General features: G+C 43.3%; 1 long non-coding RNA gene across 1 annotated transcript; it reads right to left on the bottom strand.

The window, feature by feature from the left end:
* Positions 1–17539: 17539 nt before the first annotated feature.
* On the bottom strand, positions 17540–24951 carry LOC133343603 (uncharacterized). The gene is made up of 3 exons (XR_009755273.1): positions 24873–24951; positions 19205–19292; positions 17540–18184 (listed from the first exon to the last, which is right to left on the bottom strand). It is a non-coding gene; the product is annotated as an uncharacterized LOC133343603 (long non-coding RNA).
* Between the last annotated feature and the right edge of the window lie 1117 nt (positions 24952–26068).

The following is a 26068-nucleotide window of genomic DNA, read 5'->3' as shown; positions in this document are numbered from 1 at the left end:
GGTGTTGATGTCTGCACTGTTGAAACAGATGTCGATGGTGTTGATGTTGTATTTGATGTTGCCACTACTGATGTTGAACTTGCTGGGCTAGTAGATGTCTGTGCTGTTGAAACAGCTGCTGATGATGTTGTATTTGATGTTGCCACTACTGATGTTGAACTTGCTGGGCTAGTGGATGTCTGTGCTGTTGAAACAGCTGCTGATGGTGTTGATGTTGTATTTGATGTTGCCACTACTGATGTTGAACTTGCTGGGCTAGTTGATGTCTGTGCTGTTGAAACAGATGTTGATGATGTTGATGTTGTATTTGATGTTGCCACTACTGATGTTGAACTTGCTGGGCTAGTGGATGTCTGTGCTATTGAAACAGCTGCTGATGGTGTTGATGTTGTATTTGATGTTGCCACTACTGATGTTGAACTTGCTGGGCTAGTTGATGTCTGTGCTGTTGAAACAGATGTTGATGATGTTGATGTTGTATTTGATGTTGCTACTACTGATGTTGAACTTGCGGTGCTAGTTGATGTCTGTGCTGTTGAAATAGCTGCTGATGGTGTTGATGTTGTATTTGATGTTGTCACTACTGATGTTGAACTTGAAGGGCTAGTTGATGTCTGTGTTGTTGAAACAGATGTTGATGGTGTTGATGTTGTATTTGATGTTGCCACTACTGATGTTGAACTTGGTGGGATAGTGGATGCCTGTGCTGTTGAAACAGCTGCTGATGATGTTGATGTTGTATTTGATGTCACCACTGATGTTGAACTTGCTGGGCTAGTAGATGGCTGTACTGTTGAAACAGCTGCTGATGGTGTTGATGTTGTATTTGATGTTGTCACTACTGATGTTGAACTTGCTGGGCTAGTAGATGGCTGTGCTGTTGAAACAGCTGCTGATGATGTTGATGTTGTATTTGATGTTGTCACCACTGATGTTGAACTTGCTGGGCTAGTAGATGGCTGTGCTGTTGAAACAGCTGCTGATGATGTTGATGTTGTATTTGATGTTGTCACCACTGATGTTGAACTTGCTGGGCTAGTAGATGTCTGTGCTGTTGAAACAGCTGCTGATGGTGTTGATGTTGTATTTGATGTTGTCACTACTGATGTTGAACTTGCGGTGCTAGTGGATGTCTGTGCTATGGAACTTGATGCGGCTATTGCAGATGTAGGTGATGGTGAAATTGGTAAGCTAATGATTGTCTGACCTACAGAACTAAATGTGGGTATTGCAGATGTAAGTGAAGGTGAAATTGTCGAGCTAATGATTGTCTGTCCTACGGAACTAGAGGTGGATATTTCAGATGTAGGTGATGGTGAAATTGTCGAGCTAATGAATGTTTGTCCTACGGAACTAGATGTGGATATTTCAGATGTAGGTGATGGTGAAATTGTCGAGCTAATGATTGTCTGTCCTACGGAACTAGATGTCGATATTGTAGATGTAAGTGATGGTGGAATTGGCGAGCTAATGATTGTCTGACCTACAGAACTAGATGTCGATATTGTAGATGTAAGTGATGGTGAAATTGGTGAGCTAATGATTGTCTGACCTACAGAACTAGATGTGGATATTGCCGATGTAGGTGATGGTGAAATTGGCGAGCTAATGAGTGTCTGACCTAAATAAGTTGCTGTGGATGCTGTCAATTGTGGTGTTGATGTCTGCACTGTTGAAACAGATGTCGATGGTGTTGATGTTGTATTTGATGTTGCCACTACTGATGTTGAATTTGCTGGGCTAGTAGATATCTGTGTTGTTGAAACAGCTGCTGATGATGTTGATGTTGTATTTGATGTTGCCACTACTGATGTTGAACTTGCGGTGCTAGTAGATGTCTGTGCTGTTGAAACAGCTGCTGATGATGTTGATGTTGTATTTGATGTTGCCACTACTGATGTTGAACTTGCTGGGCTAGTGGATGTCTGTGCTGTTGAAACAGATGTTGATGGTGTTGATGTTGTATTTGATGTTGCCACTACTGATGTTGAACTTGCTGGGATAGTAGATGTCTGTGCTGTTGAAACAGCTGCTGATGATGTTGATGTTGGATTTGATGTTGCCACTACTGATGTTGAACTTGCTGGGCTAGTGGATGTCTGTGCTGTTGAAACAGCTGCGGATGATGTTGATGTTGTATTTGATGTTGCCACTATTGATGTTGAACTTGCTGGGCTAGTGGATGTATGTGCTGTGGAAACAGATGTTGATGGTGTTGATGTTGGATTTGATGATGTTACTACTGATGTTGAACTTGCGGTGCTAGTGGATTGCTGTGCTGTTAAAACAGATGTTGATGGTGTTGATGTTGGAGTTGATGATGTTACTACTGATGTTGAACTTGCTGGGCTAGTGGATGTCTGTGCTGTTGAAACAGCTGCTGATGATGTTGTATTTGATGTTGCCACTACTGATGTTGAACTTGCTGGGCTAGTGGATGTCTGTGCTGTTGAAACAGCTGCTGATGATGTTGATGTTGTATTTGATGTTGCCACTACTGATGTTGAACTTGCGGTGCTAGTAGATGTCTGTGCTGTTGAAACAGCTGCTGATGATGTTGATGTTGTATTTGATGTTGCCACTACTGATGTTGAACTTGCTGGGCTAGTGGATGTCTGTGCTGTTGAAACAGATGTTGATGGTGTTGATGTTGTATTTGATGTTGCCACTACTGATGTTGAACTTGCTGGGATAGTAGATGTCTGTGCTGTTGAAACAGCTGCTGATGATGTTGATGTTGGATTTGATGTTGCCACTACTGATGTTGAACTTGCTGGGCTAGTGGATGTCTGTGCTGTTGAAACAGCTGCGGATGATGTTGATGTTGTATTTGATGTTGCCACTATTGATGTTGAACTTGCTGGGCTAGTGGATGTATGTGCTGTGGAAACAGATGTTGATGGTGTTGATGTTGGATTTGATGATGTTACTACTGATGTTGAACTTGCGGTGCTAGTGGATTGCTGTGCTGTTAAAACAGATGTTGATGGTGTTGATGTTGGAGTTGATGATGTTACTACTGATGTTGAACTTGCTGGGCTAGTGGATGTCTGTGCTGTTGAAACAGCTGCTGATGATGTTGTATTTGATGTTGCCACTACTGATGTTGAACTTGCTGGGCTAGTGGATGTCTGTGCTGTTGAAACAGCTGCTGATGATGTTGATGTTGGATTTGATGATGTCACTACTGATGTTGAACTTGCTGGGCTAGTAGATGTCTGTGTTGTTGAAACAGCTGCTGATGATGTTGATGTTGTATTTGATGTTGCCACTACTGATGTTGAGCTTGCGGTGCTAGTAGATGTCTGTGCTGTTGAAACAGCTGCTGATGATGTTGATGTTGGATTTGATGATGTTACTACTGATGTTGAACTTGCTGGGCTAGTGGATGTCTGTGCTGTTGAAACAGCTGCTGATGATGTTGATGTTGGATTTGATGATGTCGTTACTGATGTTGAACTTGCGGTGCTAGTGGATTGCTGTGCTGTTGAAACAGATGTTGATGGTGTTGATGTTGGAGTTGATGATGTTACTACTGATGTTGAACTTGCTGGGCTAGTGGATGTCTGTGTTGTTGAAACAGCTGCTGATGATGTTGTATTTGATGTTGCCACTACTGATGTTGAACTTGCAGGGCTAGTAGATGTCTGTGCTGTTGAAACAGCTGCTGATGGTGTTGATGTTGTATTTGATGTTGCCACTACTGATGTTGAACTTGCAGGGCGAGTGGATGTCTGTGCTGTTGAAACAGCTGCTGATGATGTTGATGTTGGATTTGATGATGTTACTACTGATGTTGAACTTGCAGGGCTAGTGGATGTCTGTGCTGTTGAAACAGCTGCTGATGATGTTGATGTTGGAATTGATGATGTTACTACTGATGTTGAACTTGCAGGGCTAGTGGATGTCTGTGCTGTTGAAACAGCTGCTGATGATGTTGATGTTGGATTTGATGATGTCGTTACTGATGTTGAACTTGCGGTGCTAGTGGATTGCTGTGCTGTTGAAACAGATGTTGATGGTGTTGATGTTGGAGTTGATGATGTTACTACTGATGTTGAACTTGCTGGGATAGTGGATGTCTGTGTTGTTGAAACAGCTGCTGATGGTGTTGATGTTGTATTTGATGTTGCCACTACTGATGTTGAACTTGAAGGGCTAGTAGATGTCTGTGCTGTTGAAACAGCTGCTGATGGTGTTGATGTTGTATTTGATGTTGCCACTACTGATGTTGAACTTGCAGGGCTAGTGGATGTCTGTGCTGTTGAAACAGCTGCTGATGATGTTGATGTTGGATTTGATGATGTTACTACTGATGTTGAACTTGCAGGGCTAGTGGATGTCTGTGCTGTTGAAACAGCTGCTGATGATGTTGATGTTGGAATTGATGATGTTACTACTGATGTTGAACTTGCAGGGCTAGTGGATGTCTGTGCTGTTGAAACAGCTGCTGATGATGTTGATGTTGGATTTGATGATGTCGTTACTGATGTTGAACTTGCGGTGCTAGTGGATTGCTGTGTTGTTGAAACAGCTGCTGATGGTGTTGATGTTGGAGTTGATGATGTTACTACTGATGTTGAACTTGCTGGGATAGTGGATGTCTGTGTTGTTGAAACAGCTGCTGATGGTGTTGATGTTGTATTTGATGTTGCCACTACTGATGTTGAACTTGCAGGGCTAGTGGATGTCTGTGCTGTTGAAACAGCTGCTGATGATGTTGATGTTGGATTTGATGATGTCGTTACTGATGTTGAACTTGCGGTGCTAGTGGATTGCTGTGTTGTTGAAACAGCTGCTGATGGTGTTGATGTTGGAGTTGATGATGTTACTACTGATGTTGAACTTGCTGGGATAGTGGATGTCTGTGTTGTTGAAACAGCTGCTGATGGTGTTGATGTTGTATTTGATGTTGCCACTACTGATGTTGAACTTGAAGGGCTAGTGGATGTCTGTGTTGTTGAAACAGCTGCTGATGATGTTGATGTTGGATTTGATGTCACTACTGATGTTGAACTTGCTGGGCTAATGATTGGTTGTGTTGTTGAAACAGCTGCTGATGATGTTGATGTTGGATTTGATGATGTTACTACTGATGTTGAACTTGCTGGGCTAGTGGATGTCTGTGCTGTTGAAACAGATGTTGATGGTGTTGATGTTGTATTTGATGTTGCCACTACTGATGTTGAACTTGCTGGGATATTGGATGTCTGTACTGTTGAAACAGCTGCTGATGATGCTGATGTTGGATTTGATGTCACTACTGATGTTGAACTTGCTGGGCTAATGATTGGTTGTGTTGTTGAAACAGACGGTGATGGTGTTGATGCAGATGTTGGATTTGATATCGCTACTGATGTTGAACTTGCTGAACTAAGGCTTGTCTGTGTTGTTGAAACAGATGGTGATGGTGTTGATGCAGATGTTGGATTTGATGTCACTACTGATGTTGAACTTGCTGAACTAAGGCTTGTTTGTGTTGTTGAAACAGATGGTGATGGTGTTGATGCAGATGTTGGATTTGATGATGTCGCTACTGATGTTGAACTTGCTGAGCCAAGGGTTGTTTGTGTCGTTGAAACAGATGGTGATGGGGTTGATGCAGATGTTGGATTTGATGTCGCTACTGATGTTGAACTTGCTGAACTAATGATTGGTTGTGTTGTTGAAACAGACGGTGATGTTGTTGATGCAGATGTTGGATTTGATGTCGCTACTGATGTTGAACTTGCGGTGCTAGTGGATATATGTGCTGTTGAAACAGATGCTGATGATGTTGATGCAGATGTTGGATTTGATGTCACTACTGATGATGAACTTGCTGGGCTAAGGCTTGTCTGTGTTGTTGAAACAGATGGTGATGGTGTTGATGCAGATGTTGGATTTGATGTCACTACTGATGTTGAACTTGCTGAGCCAGGGGTTGTTTGTGTTGTTGAAACAGATGGTGATGGTGTTGAAGCAGATGTTGGATTTGATGTCGCTACTGATGTTGAACTTGCTGAATTAAGGCTTGTCTGTGTTGTTGAAACAGATGGTGATGGTGTTGATGCAGATGTTGGATTTGATGTCACTACTGATGTTGAACTTGCTGAGCCAAGGGTTGTTTGTGTTGTTGAAACAGATGGTGATGGTGTTGATACAGTTGTTGGACTTGATGTCACTACTGATGTTGAACTTGCTGAACTAAGGCTTGTCTGTGTTGTTGAAATAGATTGTGATGGTGTTGATGCAGATGTTGGATTTGATGTCGCTACTGATGTTGAACTTGCTGAGCCAAGGGTTGTTTGTGTTGTTGAAACAGACGGTGATGGTGTTGATGCAGATGTTGGATTTGATGTCGCTACTGCTGTTGAACTTGCTGGGATAATGGATGTCTGTGTTGTTGAAACAGACGGTGATGGTGTTGATGCAGATGTAGGATTTGATGATGTCGCTACTGATGTTGAACTTGCTGAACTAAGGCTTGTCTGTGTTGTTGAAACAGATGGTGATGGTGTTGATGCAGATGTTGGATTTGATGTCGCTACTGATGTTGAACTTGCTGAGCCAAGGGTTGTTTGTGTTGTTGAAACAGACGGTGATGGTGTTGATGCAGATGTTGGATTTGATGTCGCTACCGCTGTTGAACTTGCTGGGATAATGGATGTCTGTGTTGTTGAAACAGATGGTGATGGTGTTGATGCAGATGTTGGATTTGATGTCGCTACTGATGTTGAACTTGCTGAGCCAAGGGTTGTGTGTGTTGTTGAAACAGATGGTGATGGTGTTGATGCAGATGTTGGATTTGATGTTGCTACTGATGTTGAACTTGCTGAGCTAATGATTGGTTGTGTTGTTGAAACAGATGGTGATGGTGTTGATGCAGATGTTGGATTTGATGATGTCGCTACTGATGTTGAACTTGTTGAGCCAAGGGTTGTTTGTGTTGTTGAAACAGATGGTGATGGTGTTGATGCAGATGTTGGATTTGATGATGTCGCTACTGATGTTGAACTTGCTGAACTAAGGCTTGTCTGTGTTGTTGAAACAGATGGTGATGGTGTTGATGCAGATGTTGGATTTGATGTCACTACTGATGTTGAACTTGCTGAGCCAAGGGTTGTTTGTGTTGTTGAAACAGATGGTGATGGTGTTGAAGCAGATGTTGGATTTGATGTCGCTACTGATGTTGAACTTGCTGAACTAAGGCTTGTCTGTGTTGTTGAAACAGATGGTGATGGTGTTGATGCAGATGTTGGATTTGATGTCACTACTGATGTTGAACTTGCTGAGCCAAGGGTTGTTTGTGTTGTTGAAACAGATGGTGATGGTGTTGATACAGTTGTTGGACTTGATGTCGCTACTGATGTTGAACTTGCTGAGCTAATGATTGGTTGTGTTGTTGAAACAGATGGTGATGATGTTGATGCAGATGTTGGATTTGATGATGTCGCTACTGATGTTGAACTTGCTGAGCCAGGGGTTGTTTGTGTTGTTGAAACAGATGGTGATGGTGTTGATGCAGATGTTGGATTTGATGTTGCTACTGATGTTGAACTTGCTGAGCTAATGATTGGTTGTGTTGTTGAAACAGATGGTGATGGTGTTGTTGCAGATGTTGGAATTGATGATGTCGCTACTGATGTTGAACTTGTTGAGCCAAGGGTTGTTTGTGTTGTTGAAACAGATGGTGATGGTGTTGATGTAGATGTTGGATTTGATGATGTCGCTACTGATGTTGAACTTGCTGAACTAAGGCTTGTCTGTGTTGTTGAAACAGATGGTGATGGTGTTGATGCAGATGTTGGATTTGATGTCACTACTGATGTTGAACTTGCTGAGCCAAGGGTTGTTTGTGTTGTTGAAACAGATGGTGATGGTGTTGATGCAGATGTTGGACTTGATGTCGCTACTGATGTTGAACTTGCTGAGCTAATGATTGGTTGTGTTGTTGAAACAGATGGTGATGATGTTGATGCAGATATTGGATTTGATGATGTCGCTACTGATGTTGAACTTGCTGAACTAAGGCTTGTCTGTGTTGTTGAAACAGATGGTGATGGTGTTGATGCAGATGTTGGATTTGATGTCACTACTGATGTTGAACTTGCTGAGCCAAGGGTTGTTTGTGTTGTTGAAACAGATGGTGATGGTGTTGAAGCAGATGTTGGATTTGATGTCGCTACTGATGTTGAACTTGCTGAACTAAGGCTTGTCTGTGTTGTTGAAACAGATGGTGATGGTGTTGATGCAGATGTTGGATTTGATGTCACTACTGATGTTGAACTTGCTGAGCCAAGGGTTGTTTGTCTTGTTGAAACAGATGGTGATGGTGTTGATACAGTTGTTGGACTTGATGTCGCTACTGATGTTGAACTTGCTGAGCTAATGATTGGTTGTGTTGTTGAAACAGATGGTGATGATGTTGATGCAGATGTTGGATTTGATGATGTCGCTACTGATGTTGAACTTGCTGAGCCAGGGGTTGTTTGTGTTGTTGAAACAGATGGTGTTGGTGTTGATGCAGATGTTGGATTTGATGTTGCTACTGATGTTGAACTTGCTGAGCTAATGATTGGTTGTGTTGTTGAAACAGATGGTGATGGTGTTGTTGCAGATGTTGGAATTGATGATGTCGCTACTGATGTTGAACTTGTTGAGCCAAGGGTTGTTTGTGTTGTTGAAACAGATGGTGATGGTGTTGATGTAGATGTTGGATTTGATGATGTCGCTACTGATGTTGAACTTGCTGAACTAAGGCTTGTCTGTGTTGTTGAAACAGATGGTGATGGTGTTGATGCAGATGTTGGATTTGATGTCACTACTGATGTTGAACTTGCTGAGCCAAGGGTTGTTTGTGTTGTTGAAACAGATGGTGATGGTGTTGAAGCAGATGTTGGATTTGATGTCGCTACTGATGTTGAACTTGCTGAGCTAATGATTGGTTGTGTTGTTGAAACAGATGGTGATGATGTTGATGCAGATATTGGATTTGATGATGTCGCTACTGATGTTGAACTTGCTGAGCCAGGGGTTGTTTGTGTTGTTGAAACAGATGGTGATGGTGTTGATGCAGATGTTGGATTTGATGTTGCTACTGATGTTGAACTTGCTGAGCTAATGAATGGTTGTGTTGTTGAAACAGATGGTGATGGTGTTGTTGCAGATGTTGGAATTGATGATGTCACTACTGATGTTGAACTTGTTGAGCCAAGGGTTGTTTGTGTTGTTGAAACAGACGGTGATGGTGTTGATGCAGATGTTGGATTTGATGATGTCGCTACTGATGTTGAACTTGCTGAACTAAGGCTTGTCTGTGTTGTTGAAACAGATGGTGATGGTGTTGATGCAGATGTTGGATTTGATGTCACTACTGATGTTGAACTTGCTGAACCAAGGGTTGTTTGTGTTGTTGAAACAGATGGTGATGGTGTTGATGCAGATGTTGGATTTGATGATGTCGCTACTGCTGTTGAACTTGCTGGGATAATGGATGTCTGTGTTGTTGAAATCGATTGTGGTGGTGTTGATGCAGATGTTGGATTTGATGTCGCTACTGATGTTGAACTTGCTGAGCCAAGGGTTGTTTGTGTTGTTGAAACAGATGGTGATGGTGTTGATGCAGATGTTGGATTTGAAGTTGCTACTGATGTTGAACTTGCTGAGCTAATGATTGTTTGTGTTGTTGAATCAGATGGTGATGGTGTTGATGCAGATGTTGGATTTGATGTCACTACTGATGTTGAACTTGCTGAGCCAAGGGTTGTTTGTGTTGTTGAAACAGATGGTGATGGTGTTGATACAGTTGTTGGACTTGATGTCGCTACTGATGTTGAACTTGCTGAGCTAATGATTGGTTGTGTTGTTGAAACAGATGGTGATGATGTTGATGCAGATGTTGGATTTGATGATGTCGCTACTGATGTTGAACTTGCTGAGCCAGGGGTTGTTTGTGTTGTTGAAACAGATGGTGATGGTGTTGATGCAGATGGTGGATTTGATGTTGCTACTGATGTTGAACTTGCTGAGCTAATGATTGGTTGTGTTGTTGAAACAGATGGTGATGGTGTTGTTGCAGATGTTGGAATTGATGATGTCGCTACTGATGTTGAACTTGCTGAACTAAGGCTTGTCTGTGTTGTTGAAACAGATGGTGATGGTGTTGATGCAGATGTTGGATTTGATGTCACTACTGATGTTGAACTTGCTGAACCAAGGGTTGTTTGTGTTGTTGAAACAGATGGTGATGGTGTTGAAGCAGATGTTGGATTTGATGTCACTACTGATGTTGAACTTGCTGAACTAAGGCTTGTCTGTGTTGTTGAAACAGATGGTGATGGTGTTGATGCAGATGTTGGATTTGATGTCACTACTGATGTTGAACTTGCTGAACCAAGGGTTGTTTGTGTTGTTGAAACAGATGGTGATGGTGTTGAAGCAGATGTTGGATTTGATGTCGCTACTGATGTTGAACTTGCTGAACTAAGGCTTGTCTGTGTTGTTGAAACAGATGGTGATGGTGTTGATGCAGATGTTGGATTTGATGTCACTACTGATGTTGAACTTGCTGAGCCAAGGGTTGTTTGTGTTGTTGAAACAGATGGTGATGGTGTTGATACAGTTGTTGGACTTGATGTCGCTACTGATGTTGAACTTGCTGAACTAAGGCTTGTCTGTGTTGTTGAAATAGATTGTGGTGGTGTTGATGCAGATGTTGGATTTGATGATGTCGCTACTGATGTTGAACTTGCTGAACTAAGGCTTGTTTGTGTTGTTGAAACAGATGGTGATGGTGTTGATGCAGATGTTGGATTTGATGTCACTACTGATGTTGAACTTGCTGAGCCAAGGGTTGTTTGTGTTGTTGAGACAGATGGTGATGGTGTTGATGCAGATGTTGGATTTGATGATGTCGCTACTGCTGTTGAACTTGCTGGGATAATGGATGTCTGTGTTGTTGAAACAGACGGTGATGGTGTTGATGCAGATGTGGGATTTGATGTCACTACCGATGTTGAACTTGCTGAGCCAGGGGTTGTTTGTGTTGTTGAAACAGATGGTGATGGTGTTGATGCAGATGTTGGATTTGATGTTGCTACTGATGTTGAACTTGCTGAGCTAATGATTGGTTGTGTTGTTGAAACAGATGGTGATGGTGTTGATGCAGATGTTGGATTTGATGTTGCTACTGATGTTGAACTTGCTGAACTAAGGCTTGTTTGTGTTGTTGAAACAGATGGTGATGGTGTTGATGCAGATGTTGGATTTGATGATGTCGCTACTGATGTTGAACTTGCTGAACTAAGGCTTGTTTGTGTTGTTGAAACAGATGGTGATGGTGTTGATGCAGATGTGGGATTTGATGTCACTACCGATGTTGAACTTGCTGAGCCAGGGGTTGTTTGTGTTGTTGAAACAGATGGTGATGGTGTTGATGCAGATGTTGGATTTGATGTTGCTACTGATGTTGAACTTGCTGAGCTAATGATTGGTTGTGTTGTTGAAACAGATGGTGATGGTGTTGATGCAGATGTTGGATTTGATGTCGCTACTGATGTTGAACTTGCTGAACTAAGGCTTGTTTGTGTTGTTGAAACAGATGGTGATGGTGTTGATGCAGATGTTGGATTTGATGATGTCGCTACTGATGTTGAACTTGCTGAACTAAGGCTTGTTTGTGTTGTTGAAACAGATGGTGATGGTGTTGATGCAGATGTTGGATTTGATGTCGCTACTGATGTTGAACTTGCTGAGCTAATGATTGGTTGTGTTGTTGAAACAGATGGTGATGGTGTTGATGCAGATGTTGGATTTGATGATGTCGCTACTGATGTTGAACTTGCTGAACTAAGGCTTGTTTGTGTTGTTGAAACAGATGGTGATGGTGTTGATGCAGATGTTGGATTTGATGTCGCTACTGATGTTGAACTTGCTGAACTAATGATTGGTTGTGTTGTTGAAACAGATGGTGATGGTGTTGATGCAGATGTTGGATTTGTTGATGTCGCTACTGATGTTGAACTTGCTGAACTAAGGCTTGTCTGTGTTGTTGAAACAGATGGTGATGGTGTTGCTGCAGATGTTGGATTTGATGTCGCTACTGATGTTGAACTTGCTGAGCCAAGGGTTGTGTGTGTTGTTGAAACAGATGGTGATGGTGTTGATACAGTTGTTGGATTTGATGTCACTAGTGATGTTGAACTTGCTGAGCCAGGGGTTGTTTGTGTTGTTGAAACAGATGGTGATGGTGTTGATGCAGATGTTGGATTTGATGTCGCTACTGATGTTGAACTTGCTGAGTTAATGATTGGTTGTGTTGTTGAAACAGATGGTGATGGTGTTGATACAGTTGTTGGATTTGATGTCACTACTGATGTTGAACTTGCTGAGCCAGGGGTTGTTTGTGTTGTTGAAACAGACGGTGATGGTGTTGATGCAGATGTTGGATTTGATGTCGCTACTGATGTTGAACTTGCTGAACTAAGGCTTGTTTGTGTTGTTGAAACAGACGGTGATGGTGTTGATGCAGATGTTGGATTTGATGTCGCTACTGATGTTGAACTTGCTGAACTAAGGCTTGTTTGTGTTGTTGAAACAGACGGTGATGGTGTTGATGCAGATGTGGGATTTGATGTCGCTACTGATGTTGAACTTGCTGAACTAAGGCTTGTTTGTGTTGTTGAAACAGATGGTGATGGTGTTGATGCAGATGTTGGATTTGATGTCGCTACTGATGTTGAACTTGCTGAGCTAATAATTGGTTGTGTTGTTGAAACAGACGGTGATGGTGTTGATGCAGATGTTGGATTTGATGTCACTACTGATGTTGAACTTGCTGAACTAAGGCTTGTCTGTGTTGTTGAAACAGACGGTGATGGTGTTGATGCAGATGTTGGATTTGATGTCGCTACTGATGTTGAACTTGCTGAGCTAATAATTGGTTGTGTTGTTGAAACAGATGGTGATGGTGTTGATGCAGATGTTGGATTTGATGTCGCTACTGATGTTGAACTTGCTGAGCCAATGATTGTTTGTGTAGTTGAAACAGATGGTGTAGGTGTTGATGCAGTTGTTGGATTTGATGTCACTAGTGATGTTGAACTTGCTGAGCCAGGGGTTGTTTGTGTTGTTGAAACAGATGGTGATGGTGTTGATGCAGATGTTGGATTTGATGTCGCTACTGATGTTGAACTTGCTGAGTTAATGATTGGTTGTGTTGTTGAAACAGATGGTGATGGTGTTGATACAGTTGTTGGATTTGATGTCACTACTGATGTTGAACTTGCTGAGCCAGGGGTTGTTTGTGTTGTTGAAACAGACGGTGATGGTGTTGATGCAGATGTTGGATTTGATGTCGCTACTGATGTTGAACTTGCTGAACTAAGGCTTGTTTGTGTTGTTGAAACAGACGGTGATGGTGTTGATGCAGATGTTGGATTTGATGTCGCTACTGATGTTGAACTTGCTGAACTAAGGCTTGTTTGTGTTGTTGAAACAGACGGTGATGGTGTTGATGCAGATGTGGGATTTGATGTCGCTACTGATGTTGAACTTGCTGAACTAAGGCTTGTTTGTGTTGTTGAAACAGATGGTGATGGTGTTGATGCAGATGTTGGATTTGATGTCGCTACTGATGTTGAACTTGCTGAGCTAATAATTGGTTGTGTTGTTGAAACAGACGGTGATGGTGTTGATGCAGATGTTGGATTTGATGTCACTACTGATGTTGAACTTGCTGAACTAAGGCTTGTCTGTGTTGTTGAAACAGACGGTGATGGTGTTGATGCAGATGTTGGATTTGATGTCGCTACTGATGTTGAACTTGCTGAGCTAATAATTGGTTGTGTTGTTGAAACAGATGGTGATGGTGTTGATGCAGATGTTGGATTTGATGTCGCTACTGATGTTGAACTTGCTGAACTAAGGCTTGTCTGTGTTGTTGAAACAGATGGTGATGGTGTTGATGCAGATGTTGGATTTGATGTCACTACTGATGTTGAACTTGCTGAGCCAAGGGTTGTTTGTGTTGTTGAAACAGATGGTGATGGTGTTGATACAGTTGTTGGATTTGATGTCACTAGTGATGTTGAACTTGCTGAGCCAGGGGTTGTTTGTGTTGTTGAAACAGATGGTGATGGTGTTGATGCAGATGTTGGATTTGATGTCGCTACTGATGTTGAACTTGCTGAGTTAATGATTGGTTGTGTTGTTGAAACAGATGGTGATGGTGTTGATACAGTTGTTGGATTTGATGTCACTACTGATGTTGAACTTGCTGAGCCAGGGGTTGTTTGTGTTGTTGAAACAGACGGTGATGGTGTTGATGCAGATGTTGGATTTGATGTCGCTACTGATGTTGAACTTGCTGAACTAAGGCTTGTTTGTGTTGTTGAAACAGACGGTGATGGTGTTGATGCAGATGTTGGATTTGATGTCGCTACTGATGTTGAACTTGCTGAACTAAGGCTTGTTTGTGTTGTTGAAACAGACGGTGATGGTGTTGATGCAGATGTGGGATTTGATGTCGCTACTGATGTTGAACTTGCTGAACTAAGGCTTGTTTGTGTTGTTGAAACAGATGGTGATGGTGTTGATGCAGATGTTGGATTTGATGTCGCTACTGATGTTGAACTTGCTGAGCTAATAATTGGTTGTGTTGTTGAAACAGACGGTGATGGTGTTGATGCAGATGTTGGATTTGATGTCACTACTGATGTTGAACTTGCTGAACTAAGGCTTGTCTGTGTTGTTGAAACAGACGGTGATGGTGTTGATGCAGATGTTGGATTTGATGTCGCTACTGATGTTGAACTTGCTGAGCTAATAATTGGTTGTGTTGTTGAAACAGATGGTGATGGTGTTGATGCAGATGTTGGATTTGATGTCGCTACTGATGTTGAACTTGCTGAGCCAATGATTGTTTGTGTAGTTGAAACAGATGGTGTAGGTGTTGATGCAGTTGTTGGATTTGATGTCACTAGTGATGTTGAACTTGCTGAGCCAGGGGTTGTTTGTGTTGTTGAAACAGATGGTGATGGTGTTGATGCAGATGTTGGATTTGATGTCGCTACTGATGTTGAACTTGCTGAGTTAATGATTGGTTGTGTTGTTGAAACAGATGGTGATGGTGTTGATACAGTTGTTGGATTTGATGTCACTACTGATGTTGAACTTGCTGAACTAAGGCTTGTTTGTGTTGTTGAAACAGACGGTGATGGTGTTGATGCAGATGTTGGATTTGATGTCACTACTGATGTTGAACTTGCTGAGCCAAGGGTTGTTTGTGTTGTTGAAACAGATGGTGATGGTGTTGATACAGTTGTTGGATTTGATGTCACTAGTGATGTTGAACTTGCTGAGCCAGGGGTTGTTTGTGTTGTTGAAACAGATGGTGATGGTGTTGATGCAGATGTTGGATTTGATGTCGCTACTGATGTTGAACTTGCTGAGTTAATGATTGGTTGTGTTGTTGAAACAGATGGTGATGGTGTTGATACAGTTGTTGGATTTGATGTCACTACTGATGTTGAACTTGCTGAGCCAGGGGTTGTTTGTGTTGTTGAAACAGACGGTGATGGTGTTGATGCAGATGTTGGATTTGATGTCGCTACTGATGTTGAACTTGCTGAACTAAGGCTTGTTTGTGTTGTTGAAACAGACGGTGATGGTGTTGATGCAGATGTTGGATTTGATGTCGCTACTGATGTTGAACTTGCTGAACTAAGGCTTGTTTGTGTTGTTGAAACAGACGGTGATGGTGTTGATGCAGATGTGGGATTTGATGTCGCTACTGATGTTGAACTTGCTGAACTAAGGCTTGTTTGTGTTGTTGAAACAGATGGTGATGGTGTTGATGCAGATGTTGGATTTGATGTCGCTACTGATGTTGAACTTGCTGAGCTAATAATTGGTTGTGTTGTTGAAACAGACGGTGATGGTGTTGATGCAGATGTTGGATTTGATGTCACTACTGATGTTGAACTTGCTGAACTAAGGCTTGTCTGTGTTGTTGAAACAGACGGTGATGGTGTTGATGCAGATGTTGGATTTGATGTCGCTACTGATGTTGAACTTGCTGAGCTAATAATTGGTTGTGTTGTTGAAACAGATGGTGATGGTGTTGATGCAGATGTTGGATTTGATGTCGCTACTGATGTTGAACTTGCTGAGCCAATGATTGTTTGTGTAGTTGAAACAGATGGTGTAGGTGTTGATGCAGTTGTTGGATTTGATGTCACTAGTGATGTTGAACTTGCTGAGCCAGGGGTTGTTTGTGTTGTTGAAACAGATGGTGATGGTGTTGATGCAGATGTTGGATTTGATGTCGCTACTGATGTTGAACTTGCTGAGTTAATGATTGGTTGTGTTGTTGAAACAGATGGTGATGGTGTTGATACAGTTGTTGGATTTGATGTCACTACTGATGTTGAACTTGCTGAGCCAGGGGTTGTTTGTGTTGTTGAAACAGACGGTGATGGTGTTGATGCAGATGTTGGATTTGATGTCGCTACTGATGTTGAACTTGCTGAACTAAGGCTTGTTTGTGTTGTTGAAACAGACGGTGATGGTGTTGATGCAGATGTTGGATTTGATGTCGCTACTGATGTTGAACTTGCTGAACTAAGGCTTGTTTGTGTTGTTGAAACAGACGGTGATGGTGTTGATGCAGATGTGGGATTTGATGTCGCTACTGATGTTGAACTTGCTGAACTAAGGCTTGTTTGTGTTGTTGAAACAGATGGTGATGGTGTTGATGCAGATGTTGGATTTGATGTCGCTACTGATGTTGAACTTGCTGAGCTAATAATTGGTTGTGTTGTTGAAACAGACGGTGATGGTGTTGATGCAGATGTTGGATTTGATGTCACTACTGATGTTGAACTTGCTGAACTAAGGCTTGTCTGTGTTGTTGAAACAGACGGTGATGGTGTTGATGCAGATGTTGGATTTGATGTCGCTACTGATGTTGAACTTGCTGAGCTAATAATTGGTTGTGTTGTTGAAACAGATGGTGATGGTGTTGATGCAGATGTTGGATTTGATGTCGCTACTGATGTTGAACTTGCTGAGCCAATGATTGTTTGTGTAGTTGAAACAGATGGTGTAGGTGTTGATGCAGTTGTTGGATTTGATGTCACTAGTGATGTTGAACTTGCTGAGCCAGGGGTTGTTTGTGTTGTTGAAACAGATGGTGATGGTGTTGATGCAGATGTTGGATTTGATGTCGCTACTGATGTTGAACTTGCTGAGTTAATGATTGGTTGTGTTGTTGAAACAGATGGTGATGGTGTTGATACAGTTGTTGGATTTGATGTCACTACTGATGTTGAACTTGCTGAGCCAGGGGTTGTTTGTGTTGTTGAAACAGACGGTGATGGTGTTGATGCAGATGTTGGATTTGATGTCGCTACTGATGTTGAACTTGCTGAACTAAGGCTTGTTTGTGTTGTTGAAACAGACGGTGATGGTGTTGATGCAGATGTTGGATTTGATGTCGCTACTGATGTTGAACTTGCTGAACTAAGGCTTGTTTGTGTTGTTGAAACAGACGGTGATGGTGTTGATGCAGATGTGGGATTTGATGTCGCTACTGATGTTGAACTTGCTGAACTAAGGCTTGTTTGTGTTGTTGAAACAGATGGTGATGGTGTTGATGCAGATGTTGGATTTGATGTCGCTACTGATGTTGAACTTGCTGAGCTAATAATTGGTTGTGTTGTTGAAACAGACGGTGATGGTGTTGATGCAGATGTTGGATTTGATGTCACTACTGATGTTGAACTTGCTGAACTAAGGCTTGTCTGTGTTGTTGAAACAGACGGTGATGGTGTTGATGCAGATGTTGGATTTGATGTCGCTACTGATGTTGAACTTGCTGAGCTAATAATTGGTTGTGTTGTTGAAACAGATGGTGATGGTGTTGATGCAGATGTTGGATTTGATGTCGCTACTGATGTTGAACTTGCTGAGCCAATGATTGTTTGTGTAGTTGAAACAGATGGTGTAGGTGTTGATGCAGATAATGGCACACTTGATATTAATGATGCTGTTGATGTAGTTGTTGACCCAGCAGTTGTTGAACTCGCTGTTGATATTGCAGCTGACAGTTGTATTGTTGATGTCACTGAACTTGCTGTTGTTGTCGTGGTTGATGATGGTAACAATACGCTCGAAGAGGTTGCACTTGTAGTTGTACTTGCAGCTGAAAAATAATTTTACAAAATCTCAACATTAAAGAGCAAGTGAGAGCCTGATTGCAATGCTTATTTTTCTTTCATAAAACGATCATGTAATTGCGTTTGGAGTTTTCAAATCAAGTTAATATTTTTGTGCCACGTTTAGTTGCAAGGGCTGATACTTAGCATTTTCAAGCCCAGCATGTTTAAATTTACTTTTGTAGATGTATAAAACCGACTAATCTTGTTAAGAAAACGCATATATATACGCTCTAATTTCGTACTTTATAAATACTGGCATTAAGTTTGTACTTTACTTTGTTTCTTATTTCTTGATCATTTTTAGCACCCATATCTGTCACAAGTTATTTTTTCTTCACAATAAACGTTCTACATTTGAGTAACGATCATAAAATGTCCCCCAACCATGAGGTAATGTGTCAGGCATCTATAAAGTACAACTCTGAACAATATTTAATTCGCTAGTGACGTTCCACACGAGGTGAGCCTCCTCGTGTTCGACTGAGGCGATCAATGTGGGGAATACACCAACTCCTCCTCCTCCTGCTGCAGCTGCAGCAGTAGCAGAAGCAGCACGCATGCCACCGAGCTCACAACGCGGCCACTCGGATTTTTACCGCGGTCCCACCGGGTTGTTCCCCTCCACATTTAGGATCAACATGCGTTCAATAGTATTTGGCTGCTATATACATTTCTACACGATAAGCCACTTCATTGGCCTATTATTTGTGGCCAGGTCGCTTCTGAAAAAGACATGTCTAGCTTTACCTGGTAAAAATAAAAATAAAACAATTGTTTTGTTTAGTACCAGTTACACCATCAGGGACAGTACCACCCACAACACCTGCCGAGACACATGCCCAGCAGCTGCTGCACGTGACAGGCCGCGCCGAGATGCGATTCGTCTGCTGTGCCCTTCAAGCTGGCTGGATTGTGTTTCACAGTTGTAACAGCAGTATACAGTGGCACGGGAGATGGTCAACTCTACGATAGCACGACATGCGAATTAAAAGAACACGTCTTACCATTTGTCCAACGCAGAGACAGCATCACAAAGAGTATTAATGTATTCATTTTCCCTCACAGTCCTTCGCCTCTTCTTGATTGTGATAACTGAAATGCAATGGGAGACTTGTGAACAAATGAAAGACATTACAAATTAGGTCATTTTAATACAGTATATTTAACACAATCATGTTATTATAGGTATGACACGTCTTATGTTGAAACACAGTAAGTGAAGAAGATATCGAGCAATTAATTGTATCGTGATATTTCAATAGTTTCCTTTTTAACCAAGTTTGCGAACGCCCTTGGGTGTATTGAAGGAGCCGGTAAGCGTTACATCCTCAAGGTAAGCATTACATCCTCAAGGTAAGCATTACATCCTCAAGGTAAGCATTACATCCTCAAGGTAAGCATTACATCCTCAAGGTAAGCATTACATCCTCAAGGTAAGCATTACATCCTCAAGGTAAGCATTACATCCTCAAGGTAAGCGTTACATCCTCAAGGTAAGCATTACATCCTCAAGGTAAGCATTACATCCTCAAGGTAAGCATTACATCCTCAAGGTAAGCATTACATCCTCAAGGTAAGCATTACATCCTCAAGGTAAGCGTTACATCCTCAAGGTAAGCGTTACATCCTCAAGGATTCCTCTTCATTCCCTCTCTCGCTACACTGTACAATCAATCCTGAAGCATTCGCTTTCCTCCGAAATGTTTGTACAGTATCTCGGCGTGAAATTGAGGCAATCGTAGAAGTGTGGACACATCCCCTGGTGTGCTTGCATGCAAATAACCAAATAACCCCTCCCCAACTCTCGTCTGCTTCATGACATCCACTCAAGGATCACCGTATAGGAGAGTCGACGAGGCCGCGGTAATTAATTGTAGACAACTTCCTTCCAATGACGGCAGACATCCATAATGGAAGTTGTGTTGATATTGGCGAGTGGGGGGGGGGTTCTGGGCTGTGTAAGAAACGAGCACTTTGTTCTGATCTGATTCACTGTAGGTTTTCATTTCACCCATATCTCCTGATAATAACAACAAAGTTAAACGAGCACACGTGGAACTCTGGGTTATGTTTTCCTGACAAATTTACCTTCTGTCAAAACCTCTCAACCCCTTATCGGTGCCCTACCTTACTACACACCAACTCAGACCGTATTGGTCACCACGTGTCCCTTATAAACATCAACGTTCATCCTACAAAGTCCCATCACAAGGGAGAAACACAAACAAATAGACACAAATTATAGTGTTTTGCCCGTATTGAAACGGCTGTACGCCGTATGGACCTGAAAACTCAATTCCCCTGTACAAGAATACGGAGTGAAGCGTGTGGGTTGACAGGGAATGTAACTCCCAGCCGTGTTTTTCTTGTATACACACACACGCACACGATTGCACCTTCAACACGTTCACTCAGTCTCCCACCACTTCGTTATCAGAGGCAACACGAGTTGTTACAGAGCTTCCCCTGCGGGCCGAGATGCCGACCATGTTGATAGTGACCGCATCACGATGGTTGAGTTTCACACTTTCGACCGTCGACATCAGCGACTTACACTACGTGCAACCGAGCAAAAGAACACCCACACAATGTAGCCGGTGTGAAACGTAGTTCTTTCTTACGCGTCAGCTACATGCGCGTCCCATCGTGTCTCGGAGTGCATCATTTACGGGCTCGTTGTTGATCTATCGCCGGTCGTGGCCGAGTCGGTTGTGGCGAGTTGTCTGACCATGCTGAGGCAGGTTGAGATTCGTTGCAAGCTCAGAGATCAACTCGCCACTGATGGCAGCCGTGGCGAGCCCACGGCTGCTGCCAGGGGTCCCAGCTGCCCGGGCGCGAAGAGGCCCACTCGCAGGGGGCCTGGGAGCCGCGTGAGTTGCTGCCGAATCAACGTCACTTGTATGACAGAGAGATGTTAACTACCTCGCCTGGTCTACAGGAGATGTTAACTCCCTCGCCTGGTATACAGGAGGCCATGGGTTCGATCCCGACCCTGACGCTTGCTGCTGTCTATTTGGAGTTTGCGTGTCTCTCTCTCTCTCCCCGTGGCCACGTGGACACCGCTGTCCAAACCGTCGTGCTGGAGAATGCTCATGGCCAGCATAGCATCATGCCCATGGGAAACTAAAGACGAGACACAGCTGTGCGATTGTTTAGCACTAGAGTGCAGTGTAGGCTGCACGATTTCGACAGAGGAGGAGGAACAGCGACACGACACGATCTCTCTCTCTGCTGAAGCCCTCTCGTCGTGGCATTTAGCTCACGAGCATATTGCCATCGTGCGCAAGAATAAACCACAACTACAATGTACTAAACGACGTGTGATAAACCCTTGTCACGGCAATCGTGAATAATATTGACTTGGAGTGAAGCCTAGAGCTTTGGTGCATGACATTGAGCATCCTCACGATGTTGTGAACACGCCCAAGCCACAACCGCTGATCTAAGGCATTTTCGGCTTCTCGCCATTCAGCAGAAACGCCCAAACGTAATGAGTCGAACACGTTCGAGTTTCTTGCATCGTAGAAATGTGCCCACATAGCTTGTCATAAGCACTATATAAATTATAAAACACTCAATACAAGGCATGTTACATGCGAGTTGTCGGTGTGTGTCCCATTGTCGGTTGCTTACGTATCTAATTTCACTTATTCAATTGCTCAAACACCTATTGCCTTCACCCAATCAATCGATGTATGTACGACGGGAGGTCGCTCCTTCTCCTCTGCTGCTTCCCCCCGGGAACGTCCGTTCCACCGCTGTGTTTACTCCCCGTTTCCCTTCTCTCCTGCAAGTCTCAGCGCCACGCGTCCAGAAATCTGCACATAGCTAAGCTGGTAAAAGCAGCATGTTTAAAATTGGGGGGTTAAGTTGCCTTCCCATGTTCTGAAGAGGCTAATTATTCATTAGAAACTCAGCAGGTCAGTTTTGATTGTTGGGCAGTGATAGACCATATCTCTGGAGAGTGATAAGTCGATGATTGTAACGTGTTACCTCCTCAGTTTAACACGGAGGCTTTCGCGACCAATATTATTCATAATATAGGTTTTTGGGTCAGATCGTGTTATTTATAAATGTGTCGTAACCCTCCACCACCCGACACGGCCAAACAGTAAAAAAATGTGTCACGTTTTTCAAAAGGCTAAAGAAGTGAATTATTTTGTCCTTTGAAAAACGTGACACACTTTTTTACTGTTTGGCCGTGTCGGGTGGTGGAGGGTTACGACACATTTATAAATAACGCGATCTGACCCAAAAACCTATATTGTTTTACCTCCTCTTAAAAGTCACAGCCAAAGAAGGAGTTCTTGGCAGAAGGATATCAACATTCTCCGGGCACAGACACGAAGCTAAGATCTTGTTCAAAAGCGACCTGGCCACAAATGACAGCTCAAAAAAGTGGCTTATCATGTGGAAATGTATAGCTTGCCAAATAATCTAAAGGCGTGTTTATAAACGTGTAGGGAAAAACCGGAGGACCCGGAGGAAAATCCACACAACCACGGGGAGAGAGACACGCGAACTCCAAATATACAGCAGCAGGCGTCAGGGTTGGGATCGATCCCACGACCTCCTGTAGACCGGGCGAGGGAGTTAACATCTCCGAGCCACCGTGGGACCCCGACACCCGCCCCGGCCACACGAACAACAGACGCCCATGGCGACAAACTCGCGCTCTTCAATACGCGAGAGAGACCTGCCACCACATCCCTTCGCCAAGGCGCACTGACCAGCGTGGTGAAGCATGGTCAAGAGAGCCCTTCATCCAGCAGTGGATTGACAAAGGACTACATAGGCTAACGCCATAGCTTCAGCTTGTTGTGATTTGTGTGTCTCAACTTTTATCCTCAGACAAACATCGGTAGTCTATGATAGGGTGACGATGCCACGATACTTGGGAAGATATCGTTTGTGTTGTGATTATTGTTGATCGTTTCATACTTCACTGATTATATATTATATCCTCACGAAGTGTTTAAAAAAACGCAGATGTGTTGTTCGTCCAATTTTAATGTAATAAAAGATTATTGCTAATTGGTTTATTGTCGGAGCGCTGTGCTGTATAATCGAGGGTGTGTTTCGTGGCTATGTGTCATCATGTCCGTAATTCGTCTCTAATGTCGATGTATCCTGGGCAATTTGTAACCATGAAAGTCGTAGATCGTAAATGCGCAATTGACAGAAGCCTCGTGGCTGGCTGCTGGTGATGTCAACGTGCATCGTTATCCCTGCTGCAAGCTCAGTACAGCGAGAAGGAAAACAGCCGAAACGATACTACATGAAACGGTGGTATTAAATACCCAAAATGATGGGAAACTGGCATTTCAATAGTTGACTAATCAAAAATCAATATCGTATCCTGAAAAATCGCTGCAACCCTCCTTGCTCGTTAGTCAATAATATTTTATAATTCCAGTGCCAAGTGTACACCTGGTGGCGTGTGTGGCCGATGTGCGGTCTGGCGAGTCTGTGACACAGGGCACGCAACGGGACTGGACATGAAGAAGGGCTTCATCGCTCATCAGAGTTTGTCCGGTCTGAGATTCGGATTCTGAAGTAAAATTACAAAACGTTCTGTCGCTGTGGAGATGCAGACGTGCCGTGTGTGTGTACAACCACAGCCTGACATCTCCCCCACATACACCAGTCATATGCTCAGCCCTTGGCCAATCCACTGCTGGATGAAGACCTCCCCAAGCCGCTCACGGGGCTTGTTTGCCATACTTCACCACGCCAGTCAGTGCGGGGTCGCGAAGGGTCCCAGGAGCAATGGAGATGCCACTTGCCCCACCCCCGACATATTGAGTAGGTAATAACGTTGAACATCACAGGTCGCATTAAATATATAACGAGGTTTATGTTTTACTGCCATGGAGATGAAAGGAATATTTCGACATTTTTGACTGAATATCCTTTCTCAGCGAATATAACAATAAATTAAAACACACACACATCGCATGCGTCAATCAACTCGGGTGCACAGGGCAACTGCCCGCCACAAGGTGGGACACCAGTGTTCGAATGCAGGTACACAATGGGTAACTGCAGTCTTACTCAAGAGCACGTAGCTTCATGCAAAGCTTCAAATGCATCGCTTTTGTCCTAAAGGGTGATGTCGACCTGATGATAACAAAACGACGATGTGGACTCAGTCGCTCAACACAGCCAGAGCAGCGCGTTCACACGACGCGAACTGAGAGGACAAAGTGTGAACTGCAGCGATGAGGGTGCTCACTTGGCAGCACCCTCTTCAAAAAGAGTCTTGAGACTCAGCGAGACTCTTGTAGGTAAACAAGCGGTGGAATAATAACAACAACAATAATAACAACACAGAATGTCTCCTGATGCCAGAATCATACTCAGCAGATCGTGTCCCACATATTAAACTCCATGCCCACTTTACAACCATTATATTTCAAATCAGATTTTACAGCCCAAAATAAAACTTTCTCCATATTTAACATTCATTAAGCTACCAGTGGCTTGTAATACCTCGGTGGGGTTTTTTATGTTCTTTTTGCTTTACCGAAAGAATCAATAATATGTTTTATGTTATGTTTTATACATATCGCGTCTGGCAAACACAAATTCCCAGACGAATATCCCGAACACGCAATGCGTTAACCCGATGCACGAATCCGAGTTCGTTGTGGAGGACAAATGGAGACCTACCTGAGAAATGGCCGGTTCCTTGGTTCCTGTGCACCGTGCAGACGTTAAATAATGAGCACTGGCTGCTGCACGAGAGCAGATAACAGAGTTGAGTGTCCACGCGAATGCAGGCGTAGCCCTCTTATATTCGCTCTCAAGCGGCGTCTGTTGTCCTGCGCTCTTGCAAGCGTAATTAGGCCTGCAGGCTATGACCTTAACATAAAAATACCTTTCAAGGTGGGACCACATTCTATCAGCCAAATACTTCGCGAGGGTGGGATGGCAGGCTTGAAGGTAGAAACGTAACACCTCGCCGCACGTAGGTTCGCACTTGCCCCGAGCGACGGAGGCTTTTACGCAACCCTCTGAGGAGCTCGATCCTCTGTCCGGACCGGGAGTTGGTGCGTGCGTGGTTTGTCGTGAAGACAGCGGCTGGAATGTTTGCACGAGGCACAACTCCCGACTGGGGTAGATGACAACACCGTTGTTGATCGTACATTTAACTAAACTCTGTCGTCTTCTTTTATTCTGCTGCTGCTGCTTCGTATGGCTGATGCTGATGTGGAGCAACAGAATGTGATTTTACATTGGGACGGTGGAGCCAGATTTTACATTGTGACGGTGGAGCCAGATGACCGTGTGGGGAGAAGCGGAGTGGCGTGCCGATGCTGCGGCGATGCCCTCTTCGTGTTTTGTGTGAATCGGGCATTGAGTCGTTGACAAGGCGATCTGTTCTGGGTGGTGACCGCAGTCGACGCACACTGACCAGAGAGTTTTTAATTTCTCATTTGTGCATCATCATCATCACCATCGGTATCATCGACTGCTGCTGCCGTGGTGTGTGCAGTGGATGCGGTTCGGGGTTGTGGCCCCAGATGTTTCACGGAAGGTCCAAGTCAGAGATCTTCCCGGTCGGGTCTTTCACGAGGAGGTGTTTGTGGCTTTTTGCCGACTCCAACTTTCCAAACTTCAGCGTCAGCGTTAAAGTTGCATTGTTGAAGGTTAAGCAACGTGGGTCCAAGGCGGCCTAAACTCCATGGTAGTGATTATCGTCGTCGTCGTATCGTGGTCTACTCATACGAGGGGAGGGGAGTCCCATGCTTAACGTCCAAGAAGCAAGCAGAGTGGTACTTTATATTTTCCATAATAGAGGTTTTTTTGGGTTATATCACGTAAATATATAAATGTCGTTAAAACCCGCCACAGCCAACTAGTAA

This window comes from Lethenteron reissneri, chromosome 18 (genome assembly GCF_015708825.2).
Source record: "Lethenteron reissneri isolate LAM-NWPU_2019-01 chromosome 18, ASM1570882v1, whole genome shotgun sequence".
In the NCBI taxonomy this organism is placed as follows: domain Eukaryota; kingdom Metazoa; phylum Chordata; class Hyperoartia; order Petromyzontiformes; family Petromyzontidae; genus Lethenteron; species Lethenteron reissneri.
The sequence above is the reverse complement of the archived record's forward strand: the minus strand, read 5'-3'. Positions and strand labels throughout refer to the sequence as shown.